This window comes from Muntiacus reevesi, chromosome 16 (genome assembly GCF_963930625.1).
Source record: "Muntiacus reevesi chromosome 16, mMunRee1.1, whole genome shotgun sequence".
Lineage (NCBI taxonomy): Eukaryota > Metazoa > Chordata > Mammalia > Artiodactyla > Cervidae > Muntiacus > Muntiacus reevesi.
In genome coordinates this window covers 19,540,583-19,554,187 of record NC_089264.1, presented here as the reverse complement: position 1 = coordinate 19,554,187, position 13,605 = coordinate 19,540,583, and positions in this window count along the sequence as shown.

Genomic DNA, 13,605 nt, shown 5'->3' with positions numbered 1-13,605 from the left:
TAACAGTTTCATATAAATGGTATCATGTAGTATTTGTGCATGCATGCTAAGTCACTTCAGTTGTGTGTGACTGTGCAGCCTCTTGGACTGTAGCCCTCCAGGCTCCTCTGTCTGTGGGATTCTGCAGGCAAGACTATTGGAGCTGGCTGCCCTGACCTCCTCCAGGGGAACTTCCTGACCTAAGGAGTTAACCTGCATCTCCTGCAGCTCCCGCATTACAGGTAGATACTTTAATGCAGAATCACCGAGGAAGCCCTGTAGTATTTACATTTTGTTTTTAAATAACAAGATAAAATTATCTAAGGCAACACTTCTTTCCAGATATCACGTTACAGATATGAATTATCATTTCTGTAATAAATTAAAAAGCTAAGTTAGATGTACTTGTCACTCTTGCTTTTTTCTTTTTACACAGGCTTCAGAAGTACTAAAGAGATTTTGATGTACTATGTAAAAAATGTTGAAATTAGTGAAATCAAAATTTTGTACAGTATGTCTTAAAGCAAATTAGAGAATTACTATTATTTCTATACTCTTAGTTAAATCATATTTAACTTCATATTCATTTTGTTTTTTGTCTATAGAAAGTTGACCATGTATATAAATTAAATTTAAAAGATACAAAATTTTTTTTTTAAGTTTTAACCTTATAACAATCAAAATCAATATAATGGCTAAACTGGGTGACCAAATCACAAGTGTAATTATCTTATATCCAATGATTGGTATGCCTGGCCACTCCATACACTCTATCAAACTCTCAAAGTGTTCAGTTCTGAAAGAAAAAATAGTCACATCATCATTTAAGTTTGTTTAAGACAGAAATTAGAGGTCACTAACTTAATTCTTATGCATCTCTACTGTTTTTCTAAGGGAGATATAATACATTAAAACTTCCCTGGTGGCTCAATGGTAAAGAATCCGCCTGCAAAGCAGGAGACGTGGGTTCAATTCCTGGGTGGGGAAAATCCTCTGGAGAAGGAAATGGCAACTCACTCCAGTGTACTTGTCCAGGAAAGTGCATGAACAGAGGAGCCTGGCGGGCTACAGTCCAGGGGATTGCAAGAGCCGGACATGACTTGGCAACTAAGCCACCACTATAATTACATTCAAAAATCTTTTATAGGGACTTCTCTGGTGGTCGAGTGGTTAAGACTCTGTGGTCCCAATTCAGGGGGTACAAATCTGATCCCTGGTTGGAGAACTAAGATCCCTCCTATGCTGTACAGTGTGACCAAAAGAAAAATCTTTTATAAACTTACCAAACAGGTAACTTTTTAAACATACCAGAAGCCAAAATAGATGTCAATACCATTTTTAATGATGAATCCCCTGTGACAATTTTACAAGCTTCTGAGAATTTTCAAACCACAATTCAGGAAATAAAATTTAACTGTTTATAGGCCACTTGTGGCTAATTACTGCATGTCATCAAGAAAAATTCTCTTTAGCCAGTCACACTCTTTGAAGTCTCTGCATTATTTTACACTATTTATCAGACCTTTCCTTCTCCCTTATAACCCTGCCACTTTTTAATTAAGGCCAACACTGTATTACTGTCTCTCCAACTTACCTAGCTAGCTCGTCTCTGCTTCTTTACCAGTTCCTCTTCCTTCTCCATGGCTGCAACAAGGCTACACCCTTTGCTTTTCTCTCACCCTTCACACTTGCTTTCCTTTGATTCATCTACATACTGATCCTGGTCTTGTTTCCCCAGTTCTGTTTCATTTTGCAGACTGTGTTTCCTGGGTATCGCCTGTCAGCTGGCTTCATTTGGTTAGACCAAATGGGGGCAATGGAGAGAGCATGGAAGCACCAACAGAGGCACTGAGGGAGACAGGAGGGTAAAGGGTGGGAGAGCCAGGGTAGTTCCCTCCCTCCCTCTCTGCATTGGGTGTCATCTCGGATGTCTTCACTGGAGCTGGGTGGTGCAGGTTTCACTCACATGCCTGGCAATTTATTTTGGCTGCTAGCAAGGTTCTCCTTCATGTGATAACTCACCTCTCAGCAGACAAGACTGGGCTTTTTCACACAGCGGGGTCTGAAGGTGTGGAGAGAGCAAGACTGGAACAGCAAGACCTCTTACGGCATATGGGTTCCAGAATTCACACTGTCACATCCACCATGTTCTATCCGTCAACACAAGTTACGAGGCCAGCCCTTATTCAATGGCTAGAAAAATAGACTTTATTTCTGCTCTGAGAAGAGCAGAAATAATATATTACAAAGGGCCTGGACACAAGGGAATGTTATTCCGTGGGGGCCATTATTGTAACAATATGCTTCACCCCATCCCTCCAGAAACACTAGCCCCATCCGAACCATGGCTTAGAGTCCTAGCTGCATGCTGTTCCTAATCTCTGGCTTGTCTCCTTAGCTCCTTCATCACCTGTTAAACCTATTATTTGCATCAGATTGCTTCTGGTTTCTGTGTTACCGATTTGAAGCTAAATGTGCGTTACCTTTCTTTAACAGTGAATAACTCAAATCTGAGAGTCCAGCTTGGTGTCTCATCCGAAATCCAATCCTAAATGCCATATTGCCACCTAGATTTCCTCTTCATCATCTAAAGCTGGCATATCCAAAATCTAAGTTACAGTCCTCTCCCCCAGGCAATGACCATTGTCATTGTCTCTATACTCTGTACCAGGGGGTGATTAACGATAGCCAGTGAACAAAGGCGCCACTGGTGTTTATACTGGAACACAGTCATGCTTGCTTATTTTTGTACCACTTATGACTGCTTTCACACCACAAGGGCAGAACTGAGTAGCTGCAACAGAGAGCATGTGACCTGCAAAGTTTAAAATATTTACTATCTGGCTTTTTTGGAAAAATTTGACAACTCATTTTCCAAACCTCTGGTTCCTTCTTTCTCGTGTACAATCAGTGAGCAAGTGTTATCAATATCAATTCAGACTCTTTATTTCTAAGTTATCTCAGTATTCTCTTATCTCTCCCTGTCTCCAACCTCCTGATCTGTTTTACATGTCTCCACTAAATTGATTGCTGCAAAATACCATTTTAACTGTTACTCACGGGTCTACAGTGACTTATTTTATGTATCTAATAATTACAAACTCACATTCTTCCATGAAGCTACCTTAATTCACCCAAGAAAAGTTAATTTGCTCTTTTCCCAACCCATCCTTTTCCAATCTTCTGTCCTTTCTCTTACTTCCTGTCAGAGCCTATGAATACAGGAGTTCTGTTTCAGGAATTCTAGTTCATTGCACCAACTACAGTGTCAGGCTTATAGTGACCTGGGAGTGAGTCATTGAGTGACTGCTCCCCCTGAATACTACTAACTTTTTCCCTCTTCTGATACTTTATTTATGTATTTCTTCTACCTAGGGTGCCCTCTCCATTTTCTATCTATCCAAGCTATTTTCATAGTCTCAGCTTCTCTCCAAACTGTCTTAAGCTTAGTGATCTCTTCCTTCACTCAAATACTATGATCCTAAAAATCCATATCATCCTTCCACCCGCTTACCCCCATGCACAAGTGGATATGAAATTAGCTACTACATTGGTTCTTGGGACAGTAAGAACATATGCTTAAACATTCAAATTTGTAACCTCCTTTCACATACCTCAGAGCTGTCCTTTGAGATATATCTCATTATCCTTATTCAGTGATTTGACCAAAATTACAAAGCTAAATATTAAAAGACAGACCAATAGTCCAGTATCTAAAACTATAAGTTCTAAGTCCAAAACTCTATGTTAATAAGATTTTCTAAGAAATGTCAGATGAGTCAGATAATATAAAATTTTGGTTTTTGTTTTTTGTTTTTTTTTTGTAAACTCAGAGGTAAAAATTTTCAAATAGAAGAGTTGGGAAAAAGAAATAGAAAATACTTACCCATAGGTTTTTATTCAAAAGAGAAAAAGACCACTTACACAGAATCTAACAATTACAACTTGTCCTTTCAATGTTTGTAAACAAAATCTTGAGATCAATACAGACATCCCTGGAAATAAACTCTTAAGACATTTAAGTGTTGAAACACTTTTTTACCAGCTTGAGAAGACAGATTATTAAATGGTCAGGAATTTCACAATCTAAGCACTAAGGCTTTGGTATTTTGAAATCACCCACTGTGTAAGAATTTACACGGAAATTGGCAATGATGAAAATCAGGAATTTTTCATTTGTTTTAAGTTTTTTAAAAACAGTCTTCCAGCCTATCACTGGATCATAAAAGAAGAGGAAGAGAGATAGAGGATAATAATAACAGTAGCAATTAATAATTGATTTTTAAAAAACACATTAGTTTAGAATTTACTATGTCACTGGGGTGTTAAATTTCCCTACTATTATTTTATAATATTACTGTCAGTTTCTCTCTTTATGTCTGTTGGTATTTGCTTTGTATTTAGGTGCTCCTGTATTGAAGGGACATAGGTTAATGAGTGTAATGTTTTCTTCTTGCATTGGTCGCCTTATCATTATATAATGCCCTTCATCTTTTGTTATAGTCTTTGTTTTAAAATATATTTTGTTGATATGAGTATAGGTAACCCCACTATTTTATCATTTCTGTTTGAAATATCTTTTTCTATCTGCTCTATCTCTGTGTGTCTTTAGCCCCGAAGTGATTTTCTTATAGGCAGCTTATTGAAGGTCCTGGTTTTTTATCCAGTCAGATAATGCCTTTTGATAATTTAGTTCATTGACATTTATAGTAATTATTGATATGTATATATTGCCATTTTATTACTGGTTTTCCATTGTTTTTGTAGTTATTTACTGTCCATTTCTTTTTCTTTTTGTTTCTTGCATTGCACTTGGATGATTTTCTTTAGTAGTATTCTTAGATTCCTTTCTTTTTGGTTTGTGTGTATCTGCTGTAGGTTTTTGATTTGTGGTTACTGTTGGCTTTACGTATGTTGACCCATAATTATATCTACTTGACTTAAACGGATAGTCATTTAAGTTCAAATACATGCTAAACAATCTACATTTTTTTCTCCCCTCTACCACATTTTGTGTCTTTGATGTTACATTTTGCATCTTCCATCTTATTCCTTTACTGTTTATTGTACTTATTAGTGCTTTAAAATTTTTTTTCTTTTTAATCTTTGTACTGGCTTGAGGCATTATAACAGCTTATCTGACCCCTTATCAACTTATTTAACATTTGTAATACTATCCCAGAGACCTCATATGTTGCACTCTTTTTTTTTTAATTGCCTTTCTGTCTGTTGTTCTCATTGGATGATTTCCATTATTCTATCTTCCCGATCACTTATGTGCTTTTTTCTGTGTAACTTAGTTATTCATTGGTTCTAGCATATTTTTATCTCAGATATTGAATTATCTGCTTTTTATTGGATCATCTTTATATTTCTAGTTACTTGGTAAAATGATTTGTGTTGAGATCAATTCTCTTCCATAATTCAGGTGGCATTTCTATTACCAATATCTTGAATTCCTTGGTAAAATTGCTTTTATTTCATCTTTTTTTTTTCTGGGAATTTTCTCTTGCTCCTTTTTTAAAAATTTATTTATTTTTTATTGAAGGATAATGGACTTACAGAATTTCGCTGTTTTCTCTCCAACCTCAACATGAATCATCATAGGTATATATATATCCCCTCCCTTTTGAAACTCCCTCCCATCTCTCTCCCTAGTCCACCCCTCTAGGTTCATACAGAGCCCCTGTTTGAGTTTCCTGAATCATACGGCAAATTCCCATTGGCTATTTTACACGTGGTAATGTAAGTTTCCATGTTACTCTTTCCAAACATCTCACCCTCTCCTCCCCTCTCCCCATGTCCGTAAGTCTATTCTCTATGTCTGTTTCTCCAGTGTTGCCCTGTAAATTAATTCTTCAGTACCATTTTTCTAGATTCTGTATATATGTGTTAGAATATATTTATCTTTCTCTTTCTGACTTACTTCACTCTGTATCATAGGTTCAAGGTTCATCCATACCTTATTAGAACTGACTCAAATGCATTCCTTTTTATGGCTGAGTAATATTCCATTGTGTATATGTACCACAATTTCTTTATCCATTCATCTGTCAATGGACATCTAGGTTGCTTCCATGTTCTAGCTATTGTAAATAGTACTGCCATGAACAATGGAATACATGTGTCTTTTTCAATTTTGGTTTCCTCAGGGTATATGCCTAGGAGTGAGATTGCTGTATCATATGGTGGTTTTATTCCTAGGTTTTTAAGGAATCTCCATATCATCTTCCATAGTGGCTGTATCAATTTACATTCCCACCAACAGTGCAAGAGCATTCCTTTTCCCCACAACCTCTCCAGCATTTTTGTTTGCAGACTTTTTGATGATGGCCATTCTGATCAATATGAGGTGATATCTCGTAGTTTTGATTTGCATTTCCCTAATAATGAGCAATGTTGAGCATTTTTTCATGTGTTTGTTAGCCATCTGTATGTCTTCTTTGGAGAAATGTCTGTTTAGGTCTTTTTCCCATGTTTTGATTGGGCTGTTTGTTTTTCTGGTATTGAGTTGTATGAACTGCTTGTATATTTTGGAAGTTAATCCTTTGTCAGTGTTTCATTTGCCATTATTTTCTCCCATTCTGAGCTTTGTCTTTTCACCTTGCTTTTGGTTTCCTTTGCTGTACAAAAGCTTTTAAGTTTAGTCAGGTCCCACTTGTTTACTTTTGTTTTTATTTCCATTGCTCTAGGAGGTAAGTCATAGAGGATCTTGCTTTGATTTATGTCTTTGAGTCTTCTGCCTATGTTTTCCTCTAAGAGTTTTATGATTTCTGGTCTTACATTTAGGTCTTTAATCCATTCTGAGTTTATCTTCGTGTATGGTGTTAGGAAGTGTTCTAATTTCATTCTTTTATATGTACCTGTCCAGTTTTCCTAGCACCATTTATTGAAGAGGTTGTCTTTGCCCCATTGTATATTCTTGCCTCCTTTGTCAAAAATAAGGGACCCATAGGTGCATGGGTTTACTTCTGGGCTTTCTATTTTGTTCCATTGTCTATATTTCTGTTTTTGTGCCAGTACCATACTGTCTTGATGACTGTATCTTTGCAGTATAATCTGAAGTCAGGAAGGTTGATTCCTCCAGCTCCATTCTTCTTTCTCAAGACTGTTTTGGCTATTCAGGGTCTTTTGTGTTTCCATGTGAATTGTGAAATTTTTTGTTTTACTTCTGTGAAAAATGCCATTGGTAACTTGACAGGGATTGCGTCAAATCTGTCAATTGCATTTGGTAGTATAGTCATTTTCAAAATATTGATTCTTCCTACCCAGGAACATGGAATATCTCTCCATCTGTTTATGTCATCTTTGATTTCTTTAATTAGTGTCTTATAATTTTCTGTGTACAGTTCCTTTGTCTTCTTAGGTAAGTTTATCCTAGATATCTAATTCTTTTTATTGCAATGGTGAATGGGATAGATTCATTCATTTCTCTTTCTGATTTTTCATTGTTAGTATATAGAAATGCAATTGATTCTTGTGTATTGATTTTGTATCCTGCAACTTTGTTAAGTTCACTGATTAGCTCTAATAATTTTCTGATACTATCTTTAGGGTTTTCTATGTACAGTATGACATTTTCTGTAAAGAGTGAGACATTTATCTCTTCTTTTCTGATCCAGATTCATTTCATTTCTTTTTCTACTCTGATTGTTGTAGCTAGGACTTCCAGAACTATGGTGAATAATAGTGGCAAAAGTGGACACCCTTGTCTTCTTCCTGATCTTAAGGGGGATGCTTTCAGTTTTTCACCATTGAGAATGATCTTTGCTGTAGTCTTATCATATATGGACTTCACTATGTTGAGGTAGGTTTCTTCTATGCCCATTTCTTAGAGAGTTTTAATCATAAATGGGTGCTGAATTTTGTCAAAAAATTTGCAGAATATTTTCTGCATCTATTGGGATTATCATATGGTTTTTATCTTTCAATTTGTTAATATGGCTTATCACACTAATTGATTTGCATATATTGAAGAATCCTTGCTTCCCAGAATAAACCCAACTTGATCATAGTGTATGAGCTTTTTGATGTGTTGCTGAATTCTGTTTGCTAAAATTCTGTTGAAGATTTTTGCATCTATATCCATCAGTGATATTGCCCTGTAGTTTTCTTTTTTTGTGTTGTCTTTGTCTGATTTTGATATCAGGAAAACAGTGACCTCGTAAAATAAGTTTGGAAGTGTTCCTTCCTTTACAATTTTTTGAAAGGGTTTTAGAAGGATAGGCATTAGCTTTTCTCCAAATGTTTGATAGAATTCTCCTGTGAAGCCATCTGGTCCTGGGCTTTTGTTGTTGTTTTTTCTTGCAGATTGTTTCATCACAGCTTCAATTTCAGTGCTTGTAATTGGGTTGTTCATAATTTCTATTTCTTTATTTCTTCCTGGTTCAGTCTTGGAAGACTGAACTTTTCTAAGAATCTATCCATTTCTTCCAGGTTGTCTATTTTATTGCCATATAGTTGTTCATAATAGTCTCTTATAATCCTTTGTATTTCTGCATTGTCTGTTGCAACCTCTCCTTTTTCATTTCTAATTTTGTTGATTTGATTCTTCCCTTTTTTTCTTGATGAATCTGACTAAAGTTTTGTCAATTTTGTTTATCTTCTCAAAGAATCAGCTTTTAGTTTTATTAACCTTTACTGTTGCTTCTTTCTTTTCTATTTCATTTATTTCTGCTCAGATCTTTATGATTTCCTTCCTTCTACTAATTTGGGATGGTTTTGTTCTCCTTTTTCTTCTTGTTTTAGGTGTAAAGTTAGTCTCCTCAAAGTTTTTCTTGTTTCTTGAGGTAGGATTGTGTTGCTATAAACTTCCCTCTTAGAACTGCTTTTGCTGCATCCCACAGGTTTTGAGTTGTCATGTTTTCCTTGTCATTTGTTTCTATAAATTTTTTTATTTCCCTTTTGATTTCTTCAGTAACCTGTTGTTTATTTAGAAACATGTTGCTTAATCTCCATGTGTTTGTGTTTTTTACAGTTTTTTTCTTCTAATTGCTATCTAGTCTCATAGCATTGTGGTCGGTGAAGATGCTTGATACAATTTCAATTTTCTTAAACTTATTGAGGTTTGATTTGTGACACAAGATGTGGTTTATCCTGGAGAAGGTTCCAAGTGCACTAGAGAAGAAGGTGTATTCTTCTGCATTTGGATGGAATGTCCTGAAGATATCAATGAGATCATCTCATCTAATGTATTATTTAAGACTTGTGTTTCCATACTAATTTTCTGTTTTGATCTGCCCATTGGTGTGAGTGGGGTGTTAAAGTCTCCTACTATTATTGTATTACTGTCAATTTCTCCTTTTATGTCTGTTAGTGTTTGTCTTATGTATTGAGGTGCTCCAATGTTGGGTGCATGGATATTTATAATGGTTATGTCTTCCTCTTGGATTGATCCCTTGATCATTATGTAGTGTCCTTCCTTATCTCTTGCAATATTCTTTATTTTAAGGTCTATTTTGTATGATATGAGGATTGCTACTCCAGCTTTATTTTGCTTCCAATTGGCATGGAATAAATTTTTCCATCCTCTCACTTTAGTATATATGTGTCTTTAGGTCTGAAGTGGGTTTCTTGCAGACAGCATATGTATGCATCTTGTTTTTGTATTCATTCAACCAGTCTGTGTCTTTTGGTTGGAACATTTAATCCATTTACAGTTAAAGTAATTATTGACATATATGTTCCTATTGCCATTTTCTTAATCATTTGGGGTTGATTTTATAGATCTTTTTTCTTCTCTTGTATTTCTTAACTATATAAGTCCCTTTAACATTTGTTGTAAAGCTGGTTTGGTAGTACTGAATTCTCTTAACTTTTTCTTGTCTGAAAAATTTTTTATTTCTCCATCAATTTTGAATGAGATCCTTGCCAGCTGCAGTATTCTAGGTTGTAGATTTTTCCCTTTCAGTACTTTAAATATATCCTGCCATTCCCTTCTGGCCTGCGGAATTTCTGCTGAAAGATTATCTGTTAAGCATATGGGGTTTCCCATGTATGTTACTTGTTCCTTCTCCCTTGCTGCTTTTAATATTCTTTCTTTGTATTTAGTCTTTGTTAGTTTGATTAGTATGTGTCTTGGTGGGTTTCTCCTTGGGTTTATCTTGTATGGGACTCTTTGTGCCTCTTGGACTTGATTGACTATTTCCTTTTCCATGTTGGGGAAACTTTCAACTATAATATCTTCAAAAATTTTCTCATGCTCTTTGTTTTCTCTTCTTCTTCTGGGACCCCTATAATTCAAATGTTGGTGCATTTGATATTGTCCCAGAGGTCTCTGAGACTGTCCTCAGTTCTTTTCATTCTTTTTACTTTGTTTTGCTCTTCAGAAGTTATTTTCACCATTTTATCTTCCAGCTCATTGATTCATCTTTTCCTTCAGATATTCTGCTATTGATTCCTTCCAGAGTACTTTTAATTTCAGTAATTGTATTGTTTGTCTCTGTGTGTTTATTCTTTAATTCTCCTAGGTCTTCATTAATTGATTCTTGCATTTTCTCCATTTTGTTTTCAAGGCTTTTTATCATTTTTACTACCATTATTCTGAATTCTTTTTCAGGTAGTTTGCCTATTTCCTCTTCATTTATTTGGACTTCTGTGTTTCTAGTTTATTCCTTCATTTTTCTATGCCTTTTCATTATTTTTTTTAACTTATTTTGTTTGAGATCTCCTTTTCCCAGGCTTCAAGGAAAGTTGAATTCTTTCCTTGAAGAAGATTGAATTCTTTTTTCCTTTTGGTTTCTGCCCTCCTAAGGTTGGTCCAGTGGTTTGTGTAAGATTCCTATAGGGTGAGATTTGTGCTGAGTTTTCCTTTGTTTGTTTGTTTGTTTGTTTTTCCTCTGATGGGCAAGGCTGAGTGAGGTGGTAATCCTGTCTGCTAATGATTGGGCTTGTATTTTTGTTTTGTTTGTTGTTTAGATGAGGCATCCTACAAAGGGTGCTACTTGTGGTTGGCTGATGCTGGGTCTTGGGTTCAAGTGGTCTCCTTTGTGTGAGTTCTCACTATTTGATACTCCCTTGAGTTAGTTCTCTGGTCGTCTAGGGTCTTGGGGTCAGTGCTCCACTGCAAAGGCTCAGGGCTTGATCTCTGGTCAGGAACGAAGATTCCACATGTGATTTGTTAGCATTAAGTGAGATTAAAACAAATATCCAAAAATGAGAAATCAAAGATGAACCCCAGACAAATAACAGTTACAAAATCAGGCAAATAATAATTAAAATAATGGAATATATACATATACATATATACCCAGGAGCAAAGTCCAACAAAAATAAAGCACAGTAGATTGACCTGGCAAACCAAGGAAATCAAAAACTATATTTACCAGTTAAGAACAAAACAAACTAAAACACAAACTGGAAAATAAAGCTAAAGCAAGGTGCCAAGTGGCAAATAATGCAATGAAAGCAAAACTAACAAATATGCTGAGAGAAAAGGAAAGAAAGAAAGAATAAATATGCAAATTAAATAGAGGTAGATGAAGATTTATATAAAGATTAACTGCAAGGGGAAAAGTACAGTAGGAAATGAAAACAAAGGAATAAATGTATAAAAATATAATAGGTTTTAAAAAATTAAAATTATAAAAAGAAGAAAAAAGGGAAAAAAAGGAAAACTCCACAGAACTGCAAACGCCCAAAGTAAAGGCAAAGGTTTATAACAACAATAAAACCTGTGACTGAATATACACATATACATATACACCCATAAGCAAAATCAAAACAGTCCAACAAGAATAAAGTACAATGCATTGACCCAGCAAACAAAGGAAATCAAAAGTTATATCTACCAGAGCAAAACTAACTAAAGCACAAACTGGAAAACAAAACTAAAGCAAGGTGCCAATTGGGGAATAAAGCAATGAAAATAAAACTAACAAATATGTTGAGAGGAAAGGAGAGAAAGAAAAGAAAGAATAGATATGTAAAGTTAAATACAGGTAGATAAAGATTTATATACATTAAAGGTTAACTGCAAGGGGAAAAGAACAGTAGGAACAGCAAACAAAGGAATAAATGTAGAAAAAATAATAATAGGTTTAAATTTTTTTAATTAAAAATAAAAGAGTAAAGAAAAAAAAGGGGGGGGGGAAACTCCACAGAATTGTAAAAGCCCAATGTAGAAGCAGAGGTTTATAACAACAATAAAAAATGTGACTGAGGGGGGAAAAAAGCTCAAAAGCTTAACTGGATTTCTTAGCGCCAATAAAATTGACAACTACAACAGAGGTGGGAAAAAAAGGAAAAAGAGAAAAAAGGAAAAAATCCAAAGAATCTACAAGTCAAAAAATAATAATAAATGTTTTTCCTGAGTCACTGCTGTCAGAGTCCCTTTCCTCGCTGGGAGTCGCAGTCCACCTCGCCTCCCTAGGATGCCCTCTCCACTGTGCTGATCTCTGGACCTGCTGGGGGGCAGCTCATATTCTGACCTGGTCCTCCTCCTGTGTGTTCTTGCCCCTAGTGTCCACAGCTATCAGAACTAGTGTGTTTTCTTTTGTGGGAGCTCTCAATGCCCTTTTATGTATTCCATAGACACAGTCTGCCTAGTTCATCGTGTGGATTTAATCTGCAGCTTGTACAGCTGGTGGGAAGGTTTTGGGTCTTCTTCCTTAGCCACACTGCCCCTGGGTTTCAATTGTGATTTAATTTCCACCTCTGCATGTGGTTCCACTGGGGTTTGCTCCTGAGGCTGCCCTGGAGGACTTGGGTTTGCCCCTGTAAGGGCCAGGCATGGAGGTGGTGCAACTGCTTGGGCTGCAGGGGTTCTGGCAGCACCAGGTACTCAGGGGATTTGGTGGCTAGGGCAGCAGGAAATATAGTGCTCTAGAAGGGTATGGCAACCAGTATTGGCCAATATGCTCCAGTGTTCTTGCCTGGAGAACCCCCATCCCTGACAGAGAAACCTGACAGGCCACAGTCCACAGGGTCACAAAGAGTCAGACACGACCAAAGTGACGCTGTGAGCATAGATGCAAGATTTTTTTTTTGCCTGTGGCAGCTCTGCCCCAGTGGGAGTTGAGCGTGAAGGGGGCGCAGCTGCTTGGCTTGCAGGGACCATGGTGGCGCCAAGTGTGCAGGGACACGGACTGCCTCTGCCACAGGAGTCATGGCCCTATCAGAGTCTTTTTTTGAGCCTCTTGTAGCTGGTCATCAGAAGGCCTCTTGGGCCAGTCTTTCTCTGTACCTCCACCAGTTCGTGCACTTAGAGGGCTCCCTTGCCTGGGGTCCTTCTCTGCTGTGTGGCGCATCAGTCACTTAAAGGAGCACCCTGGGTGGGGTCCTCCTCTGTAGTTCAGTGCCTCAGGCGTTTGATGGGTGAACCTATTGTTCAACTGCCGATGCTGGCATGTGGGGGGAGAGAGGCTGTGGTGATGGCTCCACCCCCTACATGTAACTCAGCGGTATCACCTTGCTTCCATGGCTGTCTGGCTTTCTTCCACCAGCATTTCCCACCACAATCTCCTTCCTCACATCCTCTCAATCCTCTCTGCAGTCAACAGCCGCCCTTGTCCCCAGATTGCTCCACACTCCCCAAACTCCAACTCCCAGCTGCTGCGCCTTCCAGGGGACCAGTGTTCCTGTCCAGGGTACTTATGGCTACAGCAAAGACTGTCTGATTCTCATTCC